Below are 8,769 nucleotides of genomic sequence, written 5' to 3'. Positions count from 1 at the left end.
GACTGAATGGATACCAAACACATTCATTCCTGTATTTATATAAATTAATACATATTATACATACTGTATGTAATAAACACATATTTAAATTGTATTTATTCCTATATTTATTTTAAAAGCACAACAGCCAAGTAAAAAATGAAATAATAATTACATATATATTTCACATGTAAATATGAAATAGAAGTAAAAAATAAAGCTTTTAAACATTGGAGTTTACTCTGGTGACTGAAGCCTGCAGGGCATGGAGGTTTGTTAGGATGGAAGATCCCCCCGTGAGATCTGTTAGGTAGAAACACAGAATGGTAGAATGTGAGGTATGTGGAGAATCTGTGAAAACAGTGTCCTGCAGAATGTCCTGACAATCACCTCAAAGCTCTTAGTCGACAATAAACAAGACCAGGGAATTACTTCATACCAAAACATGGTGTGATTAGCATATATTTTTTGTTTAGCATATATTTGAAAGACAAGTAAGTGATTGTTTAAAAAATATATATATACATTTTAAGAAGTGTTGTGATTTTTTTTTTAAAGAACCAAGATAAAGATTGGTACATGTTTTTACTCATTTTAATCGTTCTATATCATTTTTTTGTTTGTTTGAAATCTATCCCTTGATGGTATTGTTTTTGAGAGACAAATTATACTTTTATTCTTCAACAAAACAACTATACAGTATATCCGCCTCACTCACATGAATAAGCACTGTTTGTATTTACAATGTCATATGTAACAGATAACTACATTTATTTATAACAACAAAAAATGTAAATATTTGTGTACGTGGCGTTTAGGAAATAAACTCATCAAGTGTGTTTAGATACAAGTGCGTTTTATTTGCCCGGAATTGGTTCTGTCAATACAACTAGGTAAAGTAAAATGAAAATTGATTAGAACTCAATCGAGTAATGCCCCTAAGTGAAGCCTGGCCAGCAGGGCGTTCCGTTATGGCATGGTGAAGCCAGCAGGGCGTTCCGTTATGGCATGGTGAAACCAGCAGTGTGTTCCGTTATGGCATGGTGAAACCAGCAGGGCGTTCCATTATGGCATGGTGAAACCAGCAGGGCGTTCCGTTATGGCATGGTGAAGCCAGCAGGGCGTTCCGTTATGGCATGGTGAAACCAGCAGGGCGTTCCGTTATGGCATGGTGAAACCAGCAGGGCGTTCCGTTATGGCATGGTGAAACCAGCAGGGCGTTCCGTTATGGCATGGTGAAACCAGCAGGGCGTTCCGTTATGGCATGGTGAAGCCAGCAGGGCGTTCCGTTATGGCATGGTGAAACCAGCAGGGCGTTCCGTTATGGCATGGTGAAACCAGCTGAGCGTTCCGTTATGGCATGGTGAAACCAGCTGAGCGTTCCGTTATGGCATGGTGAAACCAGCAGGGCGTTCCGTTATGGCATGGTGAAGCCAGCAGGGCGTTCCGTTATGGCATGGTGAAGCCAGCAGGGCGTTCCGTTATGGCATGGTGAAGCCAGCAGGGCGTTCCGTTATGGCATGATGAAGCCAGCAGGGCGTTCCGTTATGGCATGGTGAAGCCAGCAGGGCGTTCCGTTATGGCATGGTGAAGCCAGCAGGGCGTTCCGTTATGGCATGGTGAAGCCAGCAGGGCGTTCCGTTATGGCATGGTGAAGCCAGCAGGGCGTTCCGTTATGGCATGGTGAAGCCAGCAGGGCGTTCCGTTATGGCATGGTGAAGCCAGCAGGGCGTTCCGTTATGGCATGGTGAAGCCAGCAGGGCGTTCCGTTATGGCATGGTGAAGCCAGCAGGGCGTTCCGTTATGGCATGGTGAAGCCAGCAGGGCGTTCCGTTATGGCATGGTGAAGCCAGCAGGGCGTTCCGTTATGGCATGGTGAAGCCAGCAGGGCGTTCCGTTATGGCATGGTGAAACCAGCAGGGATACAGCATGTTCTCTCAGAGACGGCAAGGGTGCCAGGGTAAACAGGCCTGACCACATGTTATTCCAGGCTAAACCACCTGGCCGTCCTCCAGACTGAACATCTGCAGCAACGCAGAGTGAATCCCCTGCTTTTGGTAACCCAGTGTGTGTGTGTGCGCGCGTGTGTGTGTGTGTTGGGGGGGTAGGACAGGACAGGACAGGGCATGGTGGAGAGACAGAAAGGGAGTATAGTAGTGAATGTCCGTTGGTGGAGTGGAAGAGGGAGCAAAGGACTAGACAGGGCAGGGGGATGAAGGGACTCTAAATAGAGGAGGTAAGAGGGAGACATAGTAGTGGAGGAGGAGGAGGTGGGGGAAGATGCGGAGGAGGTGAGAAGAGGCATTTCCCTAGATGGAAGCAACTCGAACCCTACATCACAGCCGATATCAGAGGTAGGCTACCTGCTGATGTATGGAGTTACTAAACAGACGGAAGACAAAACAGATGGAAGAGGTGAATTAAGATAACAATATAACTATAGTTAAAAAATCAGGTGGTTTGAATGCTAAATGCTGATTGGCCGCAAGGCGTGGTATATGTAAGCAATAAGGCACATGCAATGTATGGTCAATATACCACAGCATTCAGGATTCAAACCATCGGTTTTTAAGACACTGTATACAATGGGTATGACATAGCATCACATTGTTTGGTTCTAATTGTTTTGTCAACCAGTTCATAATAGCAGTAGGGCATCTCGGTGGTTAGAGGAATATTGTCGGCTCTGTGAAGCATCGTAACTGTGCCTGAGAACACCTCTTAGCCGCCAAATCCACTGATGCCTTATTACTTAAATGTGGCTGACCAAAATGTTTGTGCGTTCATTTCTATGGGTGCCTCTGTCTTTTTGCTACTGCATATACAAATAAAGCCCCCCTTGCCATCTAAATCAAATGTGCATTAATTTCACCTAGACCGAGGCAGGCGTGTCACAGAGGCTGAGGTGGGTGAGGTATGCTGTGTATATGCTGTGTGACTAGCTTCCGCTATATGCTGTGTATATGCTGTGTGACTAGCTTTCACTATATTCTGTGTTTATGTGACTAGCTTCCGCTACATGCTGTGTATATGCTGTGTGACTAGCTTCTGCTATATGCTGTGTATATGCTGTGTGACTAGCTTCCGCTGTATGCTGTGTATATGCTGTGTGACTAGCTTCTGCTATATGCTGTGTGTATGCTGTGTGACTAGCTTCCGCTATATGCTGTGCTCCATCTGCTGAATGTTTGCCAGGAAACATACAGGAATGTGGCTGTTGACTGCACACAAAGCCTAGGCCTTCCATTCACCGGAGACAAGTGTAGTGCGCGTGCTTGTTGAAAAAGCGTGTGTGTGTGTACGGGTGAGTGTGTGCAGACATGCAGTGTGGGGGTATGCGTGCAGGTGGGTGTTTCTTATGGACATCCAGCTTAGTATGGAGCGTGTGTAACCAGTCAGAAGAGTCTTGATAGGAGGATACGCTGACAACACCTGAGCATAAAGGACCTCTCCTCCTCCTTTTCCTTTTAGGGGGACTCCCGTTCCTTGGATCCCCCTAAATCCCACTCCGTTCCTCTCTCTGCTGTCTCCCTCCCTTTTCTCTGCCTTCCTCCCCCCTATCCAGCAGCACACCTCTCTCCCGTAAGGTTCAAAGTTCATCCTGACGCCTTCACATAATTCATAGGTTACCTTTAAAAAGAAACCAGACTTGTTGATACAAGGAATGTGATTCATTTGGTACAAGGTTGAATGGAATGAAGCCTAAAAGGACTATTTGTGTTGTAAAGCAAAAGGCATATAAAAGAGTAAATATAAAGCACACCATTTCACAATATAACACAAATATGCCCAAAGACTGCACTTCCTCTCAATGTTGAATCAGTTTGCTTTTAGTTTCCAACAATAACCATTCATTTCAACCCTTAGTGGCTGTGGCTTGGCCCCTATCCTGAATACTTTCCCGTTACTAGTGATGAGTTCTGCTGAAAACCCATGTCGTGTCCAAAATGGCACTCTATTTCTTATTTAGTAACCTACTTTTGACCAGAGTCCAGCATGGTTTTATTTGGAATGCAAGACCCTGTGTGAGCTGTGGCCTGGCTTTTACGCAAACTGACTGAGTCACTCTACAAACTGTCCTTGAGCAGCGGAAACACACACACACCCTCTATCTGGCCATGGAATGAACATCAACGCTGCTGGATCACTCTGAACCCACAGTTCTGGCCCCAGGTCAGCTCAAAACAAATGCTCAGAAATGAAAGTGTGTTCATTCACATGTTTGTGAAAAGGTTGCAGGAGCCATAGAAATAGAACTTCGGATATATAACCACAGATATTTAACCATGGATGTAACACTATAGATGAATACATACATTAAATATAGATAAAGAACAACTACATGTAACCACAAATATAGAGCTATAACTATATAACCATACATATAGAACCACAGAGATAGAACTGTACATATCAAACCATAGATATAAATACAGAATGACTATGTGTAACCACAAATATAACTATGAATATAACCATTGTTAAGCAAAACCATAGAAAAAGAGCCATTTATATACTCTAACACCATAGATATAGAAAATATAACCATCAATATATTACAATAGATATAGAACCATAGATATATATTTAACAATATAAATAGAACCATAGTTATATAACAATATAAATAGAACAATAGTTATATAACAATATAAATAGAACCATAGTTATATAACAATATAAATAGAACAATAGTTATTTTACAATAGAAATAGAACCATAGTTATATAACAATAGATAGAGAACCATAGATATATAACAATAGATATAGAACCATAGATATTTAACAATAAAAATAGAACCATAGATATGTAACAATAGATATAGAACCATGGATATATAACAACAGATATAGAACCATAGATATAGAACAATAGATATAGAACCATAGATATATATATAAATAGAATCATGGATATATAACAATAGATATAGAACCAAAGATATTTAACAATAGAAATAGAACCATAGATATAAATATAAATAGAATCATGGATATATAACAGTACAAATAGAACCATAGTTATATAACTATAGATATAGAACCATAGATATATAACAATAGATATAGAACCATAGATATTTAACAATAGAAATAGAACTATAGATATATAACAATAGATATAGAACCATTGATATATAACAACAGATATAGAACCATAGTTATTTAACAATATAAATAGAACCATGGTTATATAACAATAGAAATAGAACAATAGTTATATAACAATAGAAATAGAACCGTAGTTAAATAACAATAGATATAGAACCATAGATATAGAACAATAGATATAGAACCATAGATATAAATATAAATAGAATCATGGATATATAACAATAGATATAGAACCATAGATATATAACAATAGAAATAGAACCATGGATATATAACAATAGAAACAGAACCATGTACACTCACCTAAAGGATTATTAGGAACACCATACTAATACTGTGTTTGACCCCCTTTCGCCTTCAGAACTGCCTTAATTCTACGTGGCATTGATTCAACAAGGTGCTGAAAGCATTCTTTAGAAATGTTGGCCCATATTGATAGGATAGCATCTTGCAGTTGATGGAGATTTGTGGGATGCACATCCAGGGCACGAAGCTCCCGTTCCACCACATCCCAAAGATGCTCTATAGGGTTGAGATCTGGTCACTGTGGGGGCCATTTCAGTACAGTGAACTCATTGTCATGTTCAAGAAACCAATTTGAAATGATTCGAGCTTTGTGACATGGTGAATTATCCTGCTGGAAGTAGCCATCAGAGGATGGGTACATGGTGGTCATAAAGGGATGGACATGGTCAGAAACAATGCTCAGGTAGGCTGTGGCATTTAAACGATGCCCAATTGGCACTAAGGGGCCTAATGTGTGCCAAGAAAACATCCCCCACACCATTACACCACCACCAGCCTGCACAGTGGTACCATCTGAATGTCTCAACAGAAATCGAGACTCATCAGACCAGGCAACATTCTTCCAGTCTTCAACTGTCCAATTTTGGTGAGCTCATGCAAATTGTAGCCTCTTTTTCCTATTTGTAGTGGAGATGAGTGGTACCCGGTGGGGTCTTCTGCTGCTGTAGCCCAATCCGCCTCAAAGTTGTGCGTGTTGTGGCTTTGCTGCATACCTCGGTTGTAACAAGTGGTTATTTCAGTCAAAGTTGCTCTTCTATCAGCTTGAATCAGTTGGCCCATTCTCCTCTGACCTCTAGCATCAACAAGGCATTTTCGCCCACAGGACTGCCGCATACTGGATGTTTTTCCCTTTTCACACCATTCTTTGTAAACCCTAGAAATGGTTGTGCGTGAAAATCCCAGTAACTGAGCAGATTGTGAAATACTCAGACCGGCCCATCTGGCACCAACAACCATGCCACGTTCAAAATTGCTTAAATCACCTTTCTTCCCCCTTTCAGACATTCAGTTTGGAGTTCAGGAGATTGTCTTGACCAGGACCACACCCCTAAATGCATTGAAGCAACTGCCATGTGATTGGTTGATTAGATAATTGCATTCATGAGAAATTTAACAGGTGTTCCTAATAATCCTTTAGGTGAGTGTATATATAACAATAGAAATAGAACTGTAGTCATCCACAGATGTGCAGCTGTTGTGTCGTCTATGGTATTACCAATGTACTATAGGGGTGTCAATTACAGCATAGCCTCTTTTACAATGGTTGTAGCACACTCAGTGGTCCAGGACCCAACCGGCACCAGGACCCAGCCAGTAACAGTTGTCCAGGACCCAGACGGTAACAGTAGTCCAGGACCCAGCCGGTAACAGGACCCAGCCGGAAATTGCATTTAGATGGTTTTGTGTTAACTTCAGACAAATTGTTCTGGCTCGGAAGAGACGAAAAGGAATTACCCTCTCCACTCTGATTCTACTTAATTGTCTGACTAGACACTATGAACGAGTGTTCTACTCTACTCTGTCTGACTAGGTACTATGAACGAGTGTTCTACTCTACTCTGTCTGACTAGACACTATGAAAAAAAATTAGTGAAATCCAAAGTGCTGATGTATCAACAAGATGGACATAAGCCTATTTCTGTTCTGACTTTTGTGAAGTGGCCTTTAAAATAGTGAAGTAATTGTGCAGTTTCATCTAATCTGAACGCCACAGACCCAATTCCATCAGGAAACAATTACATTCTTCTTTTCTGTTTCATTTTATGCACATTACTTACTAACTACTGTTAGGCTGACAACAAGCACTTCATACAGATGTTAAGGGCCAGATTAGGAAATCCATGTCAACCAAGGGCCTTTTATGATGCAAACACTTTACTCTGGTGTTTTGTTATAGTTTACAGTTGAGAAGAGGAATTTTTTGGCAAGTTTCAAAAAAGGGGAAAATCAGACCCCGGAAGAAATGTTGCCTTTTTTAAACACCTTTCATGCAGTTCTATGTCCCTTACATGAATGAACACAAAATCATACCAAACAAGTGACTGAAACCCTACAGCAACATGGAAAAACTGAGATGAATAAGATCCACAGAATTTGGATGCAAACAACACTGTAGGCCAGTGAATAGAAACACAGATTGGACTATGTCGTATATATACACCTATACATATACATATATATATATATATACATACATACATACATATGAAGCCTAGGTTACTCACCATTATCTCTCTCTCTCTCTCTCTCTCTCTCTCTATATATATATATATATATATATATATTTCCTTCATAATGCATAACGGGGGATATACAGAAGTCCACAAATAAGTCTAAATTGTAGTCGTCCATTTTATGCAAAAGCAACTGCCAACAAGTGCTCAGCATATGTGGGAACATATAAATTTTGGAAAAGCATTCCAAGTGACTAACTCATGGAGCTGGTTGAGAGAATGCCCAGGATGTATAAAGCTGTCATAAAGGCAAAGGGTGGAATCTAAAATCTAAATGCATTTATATATGTATATGTATTTATATATACAGTGGATATAAGAAGTTTACACACCCCTGTGAAAATGCCAGGTTTTTGTGATGTAAAAGAATGAGACAAAGATAAATCATGCCAGAACTTTTTTCACTTTTAATGTAACCTATAATGTACAACAATTCAATTGAAAAACCAACTGAAATCTTTGAGGGGGAAAAATGAAAAATAAAAACCTTACAATAACCTGGTTGCATTAGTGTGCACACCCTCTTATAACTGGGGATGTGGCTGTGTTCAGATCTAACCAATCACATTCAAACTCATGTTAAATAGAAGGCATTACATACCTGCCATAATTTAAAGTGACTCTGATTAAGCAGTTGGAGTTTTTTTATTTATAAATTTTTACCCATCAAAGATTTGAGTTTGTTTTTCAATAGAATTGTTAACATTATAGGTCACATTAAAGTTGGAAAAAGTTCTGACCAAATTATTCTGTGTCTCATTCTTTTACATCTCAAGAACCTGGCATTTGTGTAGACTTTTTATTTCCACTGTATATAATAAAATATTTCTGACTATGTTTATTGTATTGCTGGGCCCTAAACGGCTTGGGGCTTCAGACCCGACACCTGAGAGCTAATCAGGCAGGATACACATGGAACCAAAGCAGTGAGGGGCCCAGGGACTGTGTTGCCAAGCGACTTGCAGTTGATTATAAAAGCACTCTCATTACATGATTACAAGAGCCAAATTCTTCAGTGTACTGAACATGACATAAGGTTTGGAGATTATAAGGAATCACTGCCATACTGATGTTGGGGGATGATGCATGTTTGCCAAAATACATAACTGGGTCATGGTCAATATGTGTATATTA

Source organism: Esox lucius, chromosome 12, assembly GCF_011004845.1.
Source record: "Esox lucius isolate fEsoLuc1 chromosome 12, fEsoLuc1.pri, whole genome shotgun sequence".
Lineage (NCBI taxonomy): Eukaryota > Metazoa > Chordata > Actinopteri > Esociformes > Esocidae > Esox > Esox lucius.
The sequence above is the reverse complement of the archived record's forward strand: the minus strand, read 5'-3'. Positions refer to the sequence as shown.